Below are 16,331 nucleotides of genomic sequence, written 5' to 3' on the forward strand. Positions count from 1 at the left end.
ACAATACATTAGCTGACATTATCAAACATGTCACTCCCGTTGCACACAAAAAGAAATAAATGCCTTGCGAGTAAATTACAAAACCATTTTGCTGCCTACTGGTGATTTTAAGTGGCATATTTATCTATCAGGCATTAACCAGCCAAGATACAGCACAAACAAACACCAAGGAAAAAACATTGTTTAATGGACCCTTTTCACAAGCCTGTTATGACGTGTTTAACAGTCATTAGCAAGGGCGATTTTAGGATTTTCATTTTAGGGGGCTCAGCTCCTTATGAGGTGAAAAAATAATACAAATAGTAATAATAATTATATACTCTATATATTTTAGGAGACAAGGTTTTACAGTATTTTAAGAAATCTTCAATGATGAAAAACATGAATGGAAAATATTTTATTCAACTGAAAAGAAAAAAAAAATCACAAAATGGAAAAGTATTTAGGTGCTTTTTTTAAACAACTTGTAATGAATGCTATTTTACATTTATCTTAATGAATTCTGCCATAAAGGACATGCAAACACTGCTAAATATTTAGCTATAAACTCTACTGACTGGCTTCTCTCCTGTACAATTTCACATGAGAATCAAACTCATTTGCACAAACTGAATTTTCTTTAAATGTATGTAATCATGGAATTTTTGTTTTTTTTTTTTTTTTTTCAAGTTCTTACTTTATTCAAAAACATCTTCTGTTTTTTTTTTTTTTTTTTCGAACAGCATAAACGCAATTCACAGATTTTTGCGATCTGAATCATAATACATATAAGAAATATATATATTTTTAATACAGGCAACACTCTAAGTGGTTCTATCACTGTGTTTAGTCCTTTCTGTGCAAGATTGTATGGTGCAGTTAAGGCCACACGGACTGTAATGTGTTTTATATTGGTAGTTCATTTTAAAATAAAAATAGCAAAATATTCATTAAGAGTTAGATTTTTTGCTGGAGGAAACAGCTGTGCTGATGAGGTGAACACCAAGGAAACAGTAGATAGGGGAACCAGATTGCTCCTGACATTGAGGTACAAGAGATACAAGTGTTTCTGTAGCAAATAACTGCAAAATAAGCAGATTTTATAACAGTTTATCGACAAACACACACCTTGTTCTCTCGCTCTGCACAGCTGTGGTTTGCAGATTATATGAAAAACGAAAGACGGGGACAAGCCGAATTCTGGTTTTCATATCAAATTTAAAGAGGATTGAGGCGATAATACAGTGCACAGTGTATATGCTTATAAAAAGTTTTGGGGGCAGAGTACCCTAAAATAGGCCTAGCAACACTCATGCTTGAAAGTTTTTAAAAGGTATTATTATTATTTTTTAATGTATGAGTATTTATATGCATTTATGTATGTATTATATCATCTTTGTTTCAAATGACGAAAAACAAATTCCCACTTGTGCGAGGCGTTTTTAATGCAGCGTCGATGGGACAGGACAGTAAATTTAAGGTTTTTTTCTTCTCTGGCTGCCATCATCAATCTCACACATTTTTTTCCTCTTTATAACATCCTCATGGAGTTTTTAATCTATTATTTGAGCAAATAAGATTGTAAAAAAAATATTTGTTGTATTCTACAGTTTTTCAAACAGTTTTTCAAACTATAACGACTTTCGCTACTGAGAAACCTGGAAATGTGAAAAGGGTCTATTACAAGTTTTAAAATTATTATTATTTTTATTATTATTATTATTATTATTATTATTATTATTATTATTATTATATAGATGGAAAAACTCTGGCACATAATGATAAAATATTATAAATTATTATTATTATTATTATTATTATTATTATTATTATTATTATTCATAATAATAATAATAATAATAATAATAATAATAATAATAATAATATAAAGATGGAACAACTCTGGCACATAATGATTTAAAATAATAATAAGCTGTTATTATTATTATTATTATTATTGTTGTTGTTGTTGTTGTTATTATTATTATAAAAGATGGGACAATTCTGGTACATAATGGTTTAAAATATTATAAATTAATAAAAATTATTATTATTATTATTATTATTATTATTATTATTATTATTATTAAATCAATAAATACTGAGATGGCTATTGGTTTAACATTATTCAACAGAGACTATGGCCCCAATATTTTTCTAGCAGAGTAACACACATTACTGTGTGGTTCATAATAAAATTTTTTTGGACTGTGGCATTGTATTTTTCATCTCCTATACAACATAATAATAATCATAATAGAATAAAAAGTGTGCACTATGTTGATGAGAGCATATTTAAGGGTTTAAAAGATACTTAATAACCAAATTGACCCAGATAATAATGAGGGTGGCTAATGTTTTTCACCAAAATGCACACGCAGGAGGAAATTTCAATGAATGATAAAGAAGCTCTTTTGAAAAAGTTCTTATCTGTAAATTACAAGTGCTTTAATGATTATGTTCATAGGAAAAGCAAGATTAAACAAAAAAATAGTCGTTTTATCAAATGTGAATAGCATACCTCATTAAAACAATGGAAAATAATGCTCTGCGTGCCTGCTTGATCTCTCGAGAATCAAATTTCGAGATTGCGATGAGTGTGAACCGGGTGCTTTATAATAATGAAAGCCTCATGGAACTCATCAAAGGATTTATTCGGAAAACACACGGTGACACAAATACACACACACACACACACACAGTCATGCGGCTGCACACACAAGCACGCACAGGGGTTTTTAATTACTCTTAGTCGCTGAAATTGGGATCAGTGTCTAAACTAATCTTCATGCATGTCTGGTTCAGGATGTAATATCTGTAATAGAGCAGTATGAATACTGTTACACTGTCTCCCACTGCTGAAATGCTTATAATTCAAATGAGACTGCTGGAGTTGTTATATTTAATTTAATCTACCAGCCTAAAAAATTATCTGCAATCAGAAGCAGATTGCGGTGATTAAAATGAAATATGGTTTTAAATGTGCATTAATTTTAATGTGACAATGTGTTGTGCCAGAGATTTGCAGTCAATCCGATGGCTAACGGATTCTCTTGTTTTAATAAAATAGCACGTAACTTTAATTACTGCCTCGGCAAAGGTAAAACTGACTTATGAAATATAAAATCCATATATTTATATATTTATAAAAAACGGTTTGATCAAAATGGCTCCGCAATCACAACGGGATCAAGGTTAATACCTTCAAGCACAGCATGCTGGAGCTGACAAAAAAAGGAACATTTTTATTATAACGGAAGAAGTGACAGATTGTAAATGATGAAAGTTTGAGAAGTTTGAAAAGTTAATCACAGCTTCATGAGATTATATCAGCTCTCGCTTTTCAAAAGGATCGGGCTGAAAGGAGGAAAGTAAATCGAGTTTAAGAGACATAAAGAACATGAAATGAGTTTAACAAACAAGAGCATGAAATCTTAAACTCTCTATTACTTGGTGTAGCATGGCTCATGTTTGGTGTATTACACATACATATAGATACTGGTGATTGTGGAATTACACACACACTCACACCTACAGTTGAAACCAGAAGTTTACATACACTCTAAACAAAGGAACATAACCATTTTTTTAAATGTCTGATGGTAAATCATACTAAATGTTTACTATTTTAGGTCCGTTTGGAATACCTAAATGATTTACTTGCTAAATGCCAGAAAAATTAGAGAATTTTTTTTTTCTGATAATTTTTTTAATTAATTTCTAGACCGTAAAAGTTTACATCCATTTCCTCGGTATTGTTTTAGCTTTGCTTTTAAACAATATAACTTTGGTCAAATGTTTTGGGTATCCTTCCACAAGCTTCTCACAATAGAATTTTGGCCAGTTCCTTCTAACAGAATTGATGTAACTGTGTCAGATTGTGTCTTGCTCGCACAAGCTTTTTCAACTCTGCTCACTAATTTTCTATAGGATTGAGCTCAGGGCTTTGTGATGGCCATTCCAAAAAATTCACTCTGTTGTCCTTAAAGTACATATTAACTAACTTGGCTGTATGCTTAGGGTCATGGTCTGTTTGGAAGACCCATTTGTGGCCAAGGTTTAATTTCCTGGCTGATGTCTTGAGATGTTGCTTCAGTATTTCTACATAAAGTCTTTCTTCATGATGCCATCTATGCTGTGAAGTGGACCAGTCCCTCATGCAACAAAACAGCCCCACAACATGATGTTGCCGCCCCCATTCTTCACAGCTGGGATGGTGTTCCTAGGCTTGTAAGCTTTTCCCTTTGTGCTCCAAATGAAACACTGGTCATTATGGCTTAACAGTTCAATCTTAGTTCCATCAGACCACAGGACATGTCTCCAAAAATTATTCTTTTTCCCAGAGTAATTTAGCACATTGTTATCTGGCTTTTTTGTTGATTCTGGCTTGTTGATTTTCCCATGTTGTCACAAAAGGAAGCAGTGTGTTTGAGGTTTTCCTTAAATACTAGTCTACAGTTGTGCCTCCAATTAACTCAAATGTTGTCAATTAGCCAATCAGAAACTTCCAAAACCTTGACATCATCATCTGAGCTATTTCAGGGGCATAATGATCATATTGTATGTAAACTTGACTTTGAAGAAAAGTTACAACAATTTTTCAAAAAATATCTCTCTCATTAGTCTGCTATTAAACATAACAGAAACAAATTTGATAATCCTAACTTACCTAAACGAGAAAAAAACTTTAACATCTGACTTTTTTAAAATGGTTTTGTGCCAAATTTTATTAGGTTGACTCCAAAAATACTATTTGTATTTATTGACATTTTGTCTTGAAATAATAACTTAAAACCTCTCACTGTACCCATTTTGATTGTAATTGAGGTCTTCTTTTTTTTTACTTTTTTGGTCACACTTCAAGATTTCATTAATTAATGTTGGTCAGTATATTTACTAACATGAAATAACAATGAAGCATGTATAAATAAGTTAATAATCATAGCTCTGCATTTACTGCGTTATTAACATTCAAAATCATGTTTGTTAATGATAGTAAATCCACTGTGAACTAACAATGAACAACTGCATTTTCCCTAACGTTAGCAAAGATTTATAAACACTGTAATAAATGTATCATTCAATGTTTGTTCGTATGAGTAAATAAAACAATTAACCCTAAATTAAAATAATCGTACTGTAAAGTATATCATCATATTTGTGTTTACTTTACTAAATTAAAAAAAAAACATTTTTATGAAAAATCCATTTCAATTCTGAATTGCTTGTAATTGCATTAAAAAAAAATCACAATTTACAAAAATATTACATATACAAAAAACATCATTCATCCCTATGTTCTGGTCATTCCTGTTACATTGGTTATACACAGACATAGCACTATTTAAAACACTGAAATAAAAAGCATGTGACAGGCTCCAAATTACATGCTTTAACTTCCTCTGGTGGATGGCATTGGGACATCTCATTTATTCTTCTCTTATTAACTTGTACAAAATGTTTAAGTAACACAGAGAGTAGGTGAATTATTTGTCAACACTGTTATTGTGATATTTCAGTGAATTGCTCACTCACCATGTAAAAAAAAAGAAAAAGAATATGATGAATTTGTATATAATTGTGTTTTATGTGATATTGAGTTTAGCACAAAATAATGAGTAAATGTCAACTCTGTTACTGTCATCTCTGTTATCGATTCAACGAGTTTAACAAAAATTTTACAAAAAATATTAACATGATAATATGTTCTCTTTCACACGACACAAACACATTAAAGGTAGAATGCTCAGAGGGTTTTTGCTACATGAACCATGCAAGACCACATTAAAATATTTGTAAATTATAATAAGTGAAAAAACATTAAACATTACACACATTAATCAAAAGTAAAGAACAATTTACAATTTCCGACATTTCTAGTCCAATTTGAATATTATTTTTATTAATAGTATTTATTTGTTTATTTTAGATTTTATATATATATATATATATATATATATATATATATATATATATATATATATATATATATATATATATATATATATATATATATATATATCAAAGAACAGTATAAAAGTGTATGGTATATGAAAAAAACGATAAAAATTAGAGAAGGATGAAAACATCAAAAGCAAATATATATTTTAATATATTAATGTTTTAATATGCCATCAGAAGATTTGTGTTCTTTATATCCCTGACAATTTTTATTTTTAGCATGTCTTCTTCTTTTAATTATATATTTTATTTATTTCTAAAATGCTTTTACAATGAATTGTGTCAAAGCAGCTTCACATTAAAGATTTAAGACTTAAACATTGAAATGGCTGCCCAGTGTCCTGATATAAACCTGATTGAAAATCTATGTAATGTTTTATTGGAAGAACCATGGAAGATACATGAAATAATTTTCCACTAATATTTAGTTCAATGCTTATTATAAGTTATAATTTTAATTAATAAAACTTTCTTGCTATCTAGTTTTTTTTCAAGGATAGCGGCAAATAATCAAACAGACAATTACTTATTAATTTGGTGCTGCACTGTGATCCCTAAAAATAATGTTTTAATATGCCATTAACCGGCTTGTGTTCAAAATATGCCTGAATTTTATTTATTTATTTGTTTATTTATTTATTTGCTTTTATTTTTTGCTTTTTTTTATTTTACATTTTCTTTTAATTACTTTTCTGATAATTTTTACTTTGTATATTATTTATTTATTTATTTCTAATCTATATTATTAAGCTATATGTTTAACATTGTATTTTTATCATACTTTTGTATCATAGATATTTAAACACCTTACATATTTGATCAGGTGCTGAAAAGAAAATCCACTAAAACAAAATCTAACCTTCAGACTTTTGTTGTTGTTGCAATTTTACATTTTCAAATAAGCATTATTGAGCATTTTTAATTATTAATTTCTCCTGTGGACACTGCTGGCCATGTCTATTGCTAATGTGATGCAAAACACATCAGATTACTCCACCAGGACACCTGTGTGAACTGACCATGACGAATAAATATGGATGAGAATAACTTCAAAAGGAAAAAAAAAAACTGCAAAAACATTCTTTGATAATTAATTTGAGTTTTTTATGTTTGGATCCTTAATCAAGCGACCAATGATTCCCATGAGAAAGGAATAAAATAAACACAGAGACAGTGAGCTCTCTGTCAGACAAGGCATATGGTAGACGATGGAGTGTCATATGACAAAGAGAGAAGGGCATTTGCCAACACACGCTCAAACACACTCGCGTCTCATGACCGCTTTTTGCCTTTCTGACTGAACTAATAAACAGTGCGCTCTTTCTTCGCCCGTTCAAATTCTAGTTAAACTTGTGACTAATTTGCCTCATACCTATGCAGACCTTATGTGTTCGACGCCCCCCTCGAGACCTGAGAGAAATGAGATTATTCCTGCATCATGTACACAGAGAAAGGCCTTTCAAATGAAAGTTGCACATAACTTATAACACATGATGTGGATCATCAATCAGGCTAGAGTCTGTGAAAGGTCTTCTCCACACACATCCATATATCATAGCACGTTTACTTTGTTGTAAAGACTCTAATGAATTTGTCTCATGCATATTAAAATATCCTTCTTTCATCAGCTGTTTAAAGGTTTCGAAAAACAAAAAAGCATTAATGGAAACTAGCTCCCGATAGCATGGTATAGAGCAAAGATGCACAAAGTAAAGCCTCGGGGCCAAAGTTGGTCCATTGTAACATTTTTGTTAGATTTTTGATCAGTCATCCCATCTGATAAGAGAGTGAGAATAATGGAGAGGGTTGAGGTGAATGTTTTATTGCTGAAATACATAAATTAATAATTTATTTTAATGTAAATACTCCAATATCGACATATAGATGACAATACAGGAGACAGAAGGCAAACCAATGCAAAAACTAGTGTAACTCCATTATGTTATAAATAAGATTGTTCTTACTGTAATAAGTTATTTAAAAATTTATATATATATATATATATATATATATATATATATATATATATATATATATATATATATATATATATATATATATATATATCATTCATTTTCTTGTCGGCTTAGTCCCTCTATTAATCCGGGGTCGCAACAGCCGAATGAACCGCCAACTTATCTAGCTAGTTTTTTTTACGCAGAGGATGCCTTCCAGCCGCAACCCATCTCTGGGAAACATCCACACACACATTCACACACACACTCATACACTACGGGCAATTTAGCCTACCCAATTTATCTGTTAGATTTTAGACTTTTTAAGGCCTAAAATTTAGCTTTTGAGATTTAAGACATTTAAGACTGTTAAAGCCCCTGCGGACACCCTGTTAAATGAAATAAAAATGATCGAAAACTATTTTTTTTATAATATGCATTGTATTTTTGAACAGATTTGAATATTTTGCAATATAAAATTCAATACACTTTTTAACTGAAAACAAAGAATATTTTTGAATATTTTACATCATTTTTAAACAGATCTGAATATTTTGAAAGTTAATGCTAGAAGGTGAATATAAAGTATTGAATTTAAGTATGATTACTTATCATCTATCTATCCATTATTTTTTTACTGTCTCTGTATCTGTACAAATTATTGTATGAAAAATATGGATGAAATAATGCTCCACCCTCATTCAGTGTAACAATATATTAATGTAAGCAAAGCATAACATTTACAGACAAAAAGTGTTTCAATGTTTAAATGATAAGAATCTGACATTTTAAATGGTTAAAACAGCAGATAAATTGTAAAATCGAGGTTTGAAGGGTGGTGGAAAAGTAAAAAGATTTCAAAAGACGATTAATTAGAATGGGGCAGTGCACTGTGATCTTTAAATTGAGTTTAATTTGACACCAAATTATTTTTCGTATAAATATGCCTGAGGAGATTATTTTAGCTTATCAACTTACAATACACTACAGTAAATGGCATGTTTTATTTTATTTTAATTGAATGTCTTATGTTAATTATGCTTAAAACGCATGATAGTATTTCTTACATTTTCTTCTGTTTCTTTATTTCTTTGAAAGGTTTCCTCCACTTCGATTCACGTTTACTTTCTTATAAAGAATTTAACAAACAACTTTTGTCTCATGCATATTTAAATCTCCTTCCTTTTTTCTTTGATCAGGTGTTGAAAAGTTTTGTAAAAGAAAACTTTCTTTATTCAAAGTGTTAAAAGAAGGACAAAGGAGCAGATGCTAATTTCAGAGGATGTGGCCTGCTTTAACTCCACTCATCATGTTTTAGTTCATATTTAAATAGGCATAATTCTGAAAGCGCCTTGATGCCTTCTATTTAACTTTTATACAGCGGTCCATTTTTTTTTTTCCTTTACCGAGCGAGATGAAACACTCAAACGCTCTTTAAGGAGTTCATTTATCACACCGTCCATTGAAATTGAGAAGCTGATTTCTGCAGGTGCATAACAATGTGTTTAGCATCACAAAAGCTGCGGTAATGCAATAGATCAGCACTCTGCATAACTTTAGCTGCACAACCAACAAAATCAGCTTTGTGGCATATACTTCATGATGATACAGAGCGATAGCCGAAATGAGAAAGAGAAAAAAAAGGAGAAACTTTGACAGAGAGATGTAAAATATATCACACACACACACACACACACACACACACACACACACACACACACACACACACACACACACACACACACACACACACACACAGTAAACATAATGATTTTTATACTGCACAAACTGTATCTTTTATCCCCTACACTGAAAGAAAGTAGTAAAATCTAATACATTTCCTCTCGTAATTTTATATAGGATAACAAGAATTGTTTAAGTAAATATTTAGTATTTACACATTTACTTGATGTAATAAACAAAATAAGTGGAAAGATTTAAAAATTAATATTCATTTACTTTTAATATTCAAATATTTGTATTAAACATTGCAAACCTAGTAATATTGAGTAAATTATAATAAAGGATATGTCATAATGGACGTGTAGTTCCCAGCATGTCCTGAAAATAAAAGCCATCTTAGGTGTTTAAAATTGAGAGAAAGAGTTGTTAAGAGTTTATTCTTCATTAATTTGAAGATTAAGAATAGCTTTGAGTAAGTTTCTTTTTGTTTTCTTTTGTTTTGTTTTGAGGTTACCACCTTGATAAGAGTATCACTCTTGCTTTTTGTCTTGGCATTTTCATTATTAGGATTAATGTTTGACATTTCACTCAGAGAGCCAAAGCTGTGCTAACAGTAGCTCTGTTTTACTTTTTAAAGTAAAACTGCTATTGGGTTCAATTTGCTTAAAATAAAGTGAAACAGTCAAAGTCAGTGGAAATGTGTGTCTTAATAATGCCAAATGTACTAATTTGTAACTAATAATATTTATTTAAATTAATAAAGCAATGTTCCTTCTGCTAAAACAAGAACTTGAAATTACTTGATTTAAATAAATATATATATATATATATATATATATATATATATATATATATATATATATATATATATATATATATATATATATATATATATATATATAACATGACCGAGAGCATGGTATTTGTTTTTATTTTAGGCCCTAAAAAGCTCTATAGCTTCTTTTTTAAATTATTTTTTTAAGAAGAATAAATAACTTCACATATTTACAGGACCTAAAAAAATATTCAGAGAAACAGAACTGTCAAGTGATCTCTTAATTTTTAGCTCTCTGTGTATTTTTTAAATTCTGTTTTCAAATATTTTGCAAGTGATGTTTAACAAAGCAAGACATTTTCACAATATTTCCTATAATATATGTACATTTTTTTCTTCAGGATGAAGACTTTTTTTATTTAGTTTGGCTGGAAAAAAACAGTTTTAACATGTTTAATAATAATAATAATAATAATAATAATAATAATAATAATAAAAATACATTTATTTACTTATTGATGTTTTAGTGTCATATCATTCATTCATTTATTTATTTATTTATTTATTTATTTATGTATTTATTTATTTATGTATTTATTTATTTATTTATTTATTTATTTATTTATGTTTCAATGCCATTTTATTTATCTATTTATTCATTTTTTTTATGTTTTAATGTTATTTTATTTATTCAGTCATTCATTTATTTATTTATGTTTTAATACAATTTTATTTTTTTACTTATTTATTTAATTTATTCATGTTTTAATGCCTTTTTATTTATTCATTCATTCATTCATTCATTCAATCATTTATGTTTAGTCATTTTCTTTATTTATTAATTTATGTTTTAATGCCATTTTATTTATTTATTCATGTTTTAATGTCATTTTATTTTTTTACTTGATTATTTATTTGTTATTTCTAATGTAATTGTATTTATTTATTTTTATTCATTAATTTATTTATATTTTAATGCAATTTTATCTATTCGTTCATTCATTTATTTATGTTTTAATGTCATTTTATTTATTTATTTATTTATTTATTTATTTATTTATTTATGCTTAATGCCATATCATTTATTTATTTATTGTTAAAATGCCATATTATTATTTAATTTTTATATTATTATTATTTATTTATTTTTTGCTACAGAACAAATCACTGTTAACCAGTAACATTAAGTTAAGCCTTTAAATTACATTAAGCTGAATACTAGCATCTTGCAAAATAGCTATAAAAATAATTACAACAAAATAAATAACTATTAGAAATTAGTTTTCTATTAGTTTACAAATATGTTGAAAAAATATCTTTACCATCAACAGCACATATTACTTCACAGGAGAGCTAGTAATTTTTTACATTTAAACACACACACACACGCACACACACACGCACGCGCACACACGCGCGCACACACACACACACACACACACACACACACACACACACACACACACACACACACACACACACACACACACACACACACACACACACACACTATAATTACACAGAGAGTCTAATATGCGGCAGTCTGGTCTGATCTAGGTGGCGAATGAAAGCCTCTCTCTGATTCCTGCCGCTGCCTGCAGCCAAAGGCTCTCATCATAAAATGCGGAGCTGACAGGAGGTGTTCTGGATTAAACCTGTTTAAACAGGAGACCGTGGAGAGCAGGCGTGTCTCTACTCGTGGGCCGCTCAAGTTCACGCTGTCCGGATTAGACCCCGAACAGAGCCCATTCGCGCACATCAACATACACCGACATACACACACAGACACACACACACCAACAGACTAAGCTTAGCAAGCAATAAAGCATCGCACACCTGACACCACTTTAACCTGCTGCCGCAAACAGAGAGAGAAAGAGAGAGACAGAAAACAGGTAGACAGACTGAAGCCATGCATATGAGTGCAGATTCATCAACAACAGAGGAGCGAATGAGGCAAGCTGGACTACTGTAAAAAGGAAAACCAAAGCACAAAACCGAACACTCCATCATGCTATGGGATGTAAAACATGATTTGTGAGCGAAACTCCCTTATGCGAGAAAGGGAAAATGCATATTTTGTACAAAAAAAGAGAGAAAAATGCTTAACACATCAAGGATACTGGAGCGTTTGCTGAAACTGGAACTAAAAGGTAATGCTTTACAATAAAGTTGCATTAGTTAATGTATTTACTAAAAATGAACAATACATTTAATACAATATTTGATCATGTTAGTTATTCAAAACAATTGTTCGTCGTTAGATCATGTTAACTCGTGGTTCATTATGGAATTTTTTTTAATAATGCGATAATAGATGTCAAACACTGATTAATAAATGATTAACATAGGGCTGCACGATATAGAAAACAAAAAACTGACTGCGATGTTTTGTTTTTCTGCAATTTTTAAAAATCAATTTTAAAAATAAAATTAAAAATAATTTTACAAGATGACTATTTGGAAATGATACTCATTGGAAGCATTTGTAGTTGAGTTCATCTGCATGAAATATATCCAAAATTTGCAAAAAAATAAATTAAAGTACAGATGAAAACAACCAAACTAAGATAACAATTAAATAAACAATATGGTATTCGGTTCGACTGTATTTAGTATAGACCATGGCGATGTGGTGATGTCATTGGCCCATGAACATTTCCTGCTCGTTTTTAAAATGATTTCACAAGAGTCAATTCAACCTTATCGTCATGTTAACACAGCTATCATAACATTATTTATCAATATGTGTCTCTTTTTGGATTCTTGGAAGCTATAGAAATTAAAAATGTAAAACAAGAAATACAATGGGACCATTGTTTTTGTTTACATCCCTCAAAATGGTCTATAGAAAATTACCACCCAGGCTCATTGTGAAAACATATCGCTATACACATTTCTGAAGAGAGCCAAATACCTCCCAGTAGGTGCAGTTTTTGCAAACCAGAAGCCTCTGTGTCAGCTTTTTAAGATCTCAAATTTCTCTCGTGAATGTTATTCACGCCTGCTGTTCTCGTGTAAATCTATCTGAGGTCGTTTTCGATTGACTGACTGACCAATCGACTAACCCAACCCCCTCTCTGTCTCAAGTCCGCCAACATACATGATGAGATAACTGGACAAACTGGTTACAGGAGGAAAACCTTCCATACAAAGGTAAGCGGTCAGCTGGTAAGCGCAAAAAAGAACGGCGCCATAGTGCCCTGTATCGTTCGTTTTTAAAAAATAATGCAGCCATATGTACGAACTTCTGGCTACATAATTTGCGATCTCCAGAAATGTATACAGGGCTATGTTTTCTCAATGAGCATACGTTGGAAATTCAAGAATCAAATGTTAAACAACATTGAATTGTCTTTATTCTATTGTATTACACAAACACAATTAAACGTTAATGAAGCAGCTTTTTTATTATTATTTCTTGTGCCCAAATAATTTAAATTCCCAGGAAATCTTACAGTCATAGACCATAAAAAACCCATCCAAATAAAAGTCTTTCATATTATTAAATTAGATTTAAACTTTGCAACGACGCCACAAATTGAATGTTCTGAATTTTATTTTCTAGTTAATTATAAACCCAATTTTACATAGCAGATCCTGCGACGTGACTATTGCAGACTCGCACATTGCGATATCAATGCTGAAATGATACTGCTGGAATCAGCTTCCGCAAATGATCAGATGTGCTCCAACATTAGACACATTCAAATCAAGGCTTAAAACACATCTGTTTAGCTGTGCCTTTACTGAATGAGCACTGTGCTATGTCTGACAAATTATACAATTTTTTTTTTCCTCATTCTTTTATAACATGTTTTAACACATTTTAATATTATTTGTTTTTATATTATGTTTTTACTTGTCTCTTTCATTCCTGGTTATGTAAAGCACTTTGAATTGCCACTGTGTATGAAATGTGCTATATAAATAAACTTGCCTTATATATTGTGCAGCCCAACAGCACAAGTATTGTTTTTAATTAGGTCATTTTAGTAAATATATTAACTAATAATGACATCTTATTTTAAAGTGTGACCAACTAAATAAATAGACAGAAAGATAAAATGCAAAGCTAAATTTCTGTTTAAATGAATTCATTAGTATAAGCTGCAAAAGTCACATAGTAAATAATTAATTAATTGGAAAAAAAAAAAAAACACAAAAGTTATTTATAGTATCAGAACTGATTTCTAGTGGGATTTAGTTTTGTGCACATGGGCGAGTTGGGATGATTCTAAGGGCCCTTGCCGTTTTGGGGCCAACAGAGTTACTCTTGGGGGGCCCAATCAAAAACCCCCACCCCCGTCATCAACTTTGTTCATGACAGACCGACCAGCGGTGCCCCTGTTTGTGCGCACATGTTTGTTAAATATACAGTTGAAGTCAGAATTATAGGCCCCCCTTTGATGTATAATTCGTTTTTAAATATTTCCATAATGATGTTTAACAGAGCAAGGACATTTTCACAGTATATCTGATAACATTTTTAGGTATGTATGTATGTTTGTATGCGTATATATATATATATATATATATATATATATATATATATATATATATATATATATATATATATATATATACATATATATTTGTTAAAATCACATGACCACATTTTTCTCCAGATGAAATGCTTCAAAGCTGCAGATTTCTTGTCTGCAAGTGTGCAGCTCATTTGGTTTTCTGTAGAATGTAATCATTTCTTTCTTTTAAATGAAGATTATTGGCCAGTACTAATTTATTACCCAGTTACTATAATTATGACAATAATTGCATACTGTAGTTGGACATGGACAAATGTACTATAAAAATAAAGTGCCACCGTAATGTGTCCAAGCACAGTTCTTGAGCTGAGAAAAGTAATGATTTTACCTGGTAGAGAGCCTTTCAGGATGGGTGAGTTTGAAGAAGGCTTTAGAGAGAAATATTTCAACCTTGTACTAATGGCTTCTTCAGACTTTAGTTGGAGACGATGGCAGCAGAAATGAGGCTGTTCAGGACAGAAGTGCAGTCTGATCAATACATGGTACACTGTTGAGCTGGCAATTCCCTAAAATATGATTGTATTAAAACTAATTTTTATGCAAAATAAAAAAAATAAATAAATGAAATATTGGCTTTTGTTTTTAAGTTTAAATTTGGTACTCTGACCTCCTAAATCAGAAAGACTATGTTTAAAGGCAGTAAACAATATTTAAGAAGAATAATATAATATAATATAATATAATACAATACAATACAATATAATATAATATAATATAATATAATATAATACAATATAATATAATATATTAAAACATAATAAACTGAGTATTTAGATGTGTTCTAGAATTTTACAGATGAACATGAGGCTGTAAGTGCTAAACTTATTATTTTGACAATGCCATGAACTAAATGACAATGCCATGTTCCTAAACCAAATTAAAATTACAAACTTTTTCAAACCTGTCTCAGGGCACTAAATATTATGAGTTTCATCAGCACAAAGACTGACATGTTGTTACTTCTATCCTTCAGGGCCTTGTTGTTTTGTCATTAATTAGATACATCAACCATTAATAAGATGAAACCTTAAAAATCTCTTTAAAATACTGTGACACAACACATTTCCCTTACAAACTCTACAACTATGTAGATTAGGAAGTATTTTTACTTCTCAATAAAGTGGTAGCATGTTAATATGATATTTTAATACAGACCTAACCAGTGATCACACTGAGTTTGTTGAATGTTTTAACTAATATGCTATCTTGCTAAGTATGCTAACTAGATGAGGGATGCTAACCATGTAAACTTGATATCACATGTTTGTTGCATGTTTAAATAGTATGTTTGCTAGCATTGAAAGTGTGCAAGAATACTGCTTAACTTTATTCTTTGACAGCGTGTCAAATAGAAAAAGCATACACGAAAGCAAAATGCTGCTAACATGTTTTATGCTATCATGTTGTAGTGCAGTATACTGTCAGTATGTT

General features: G+C 30.2%; 1 protein-coding gene across 12 annotated transcripts in view; it reads right to left on the reverse strand.

Moving 5' to 3' along the window:
* The window catches only part of LOC141384915 (uncharacterized), a 547,599-nt gene that overhangs the window by 210,471 nt on the left and 320,797 nt on the right, over nt 1-16,331 (reverse strand). For 7 of the 12 annotated variants that reach the window (XR_015476321.1, XR_015476338.1, XR_015476322.1 and 4 more), the window contains one exon: nt 15,229-15,346. The exons of the other annotated variants lie outside the window; for them this stretch is intronic. The gene's annotated coding sequence lies outside the window, so the exon portion shown is untranslated. The remainder of the gene's footprint in view (nt 1-15,228; nt 15,347-16,331) is intronic. 12 annotated transcript variants of the gene reach the window in all.

This window comes from Danio rerio, chromosome 1 (genome assembly GCF_052040795.2).
Source record: "Danio rerio strain M-AB ecotype USA chromosome 1, GRCz13ab, whole genome shotgun sequence".
Classification (NCBI taxonomy): domain Eukaryota; kingdom Metazoa; phylum Chordata; class Actinopteri; order Cypriniformes; family Danionidae; genus Danio; species Danio rerio.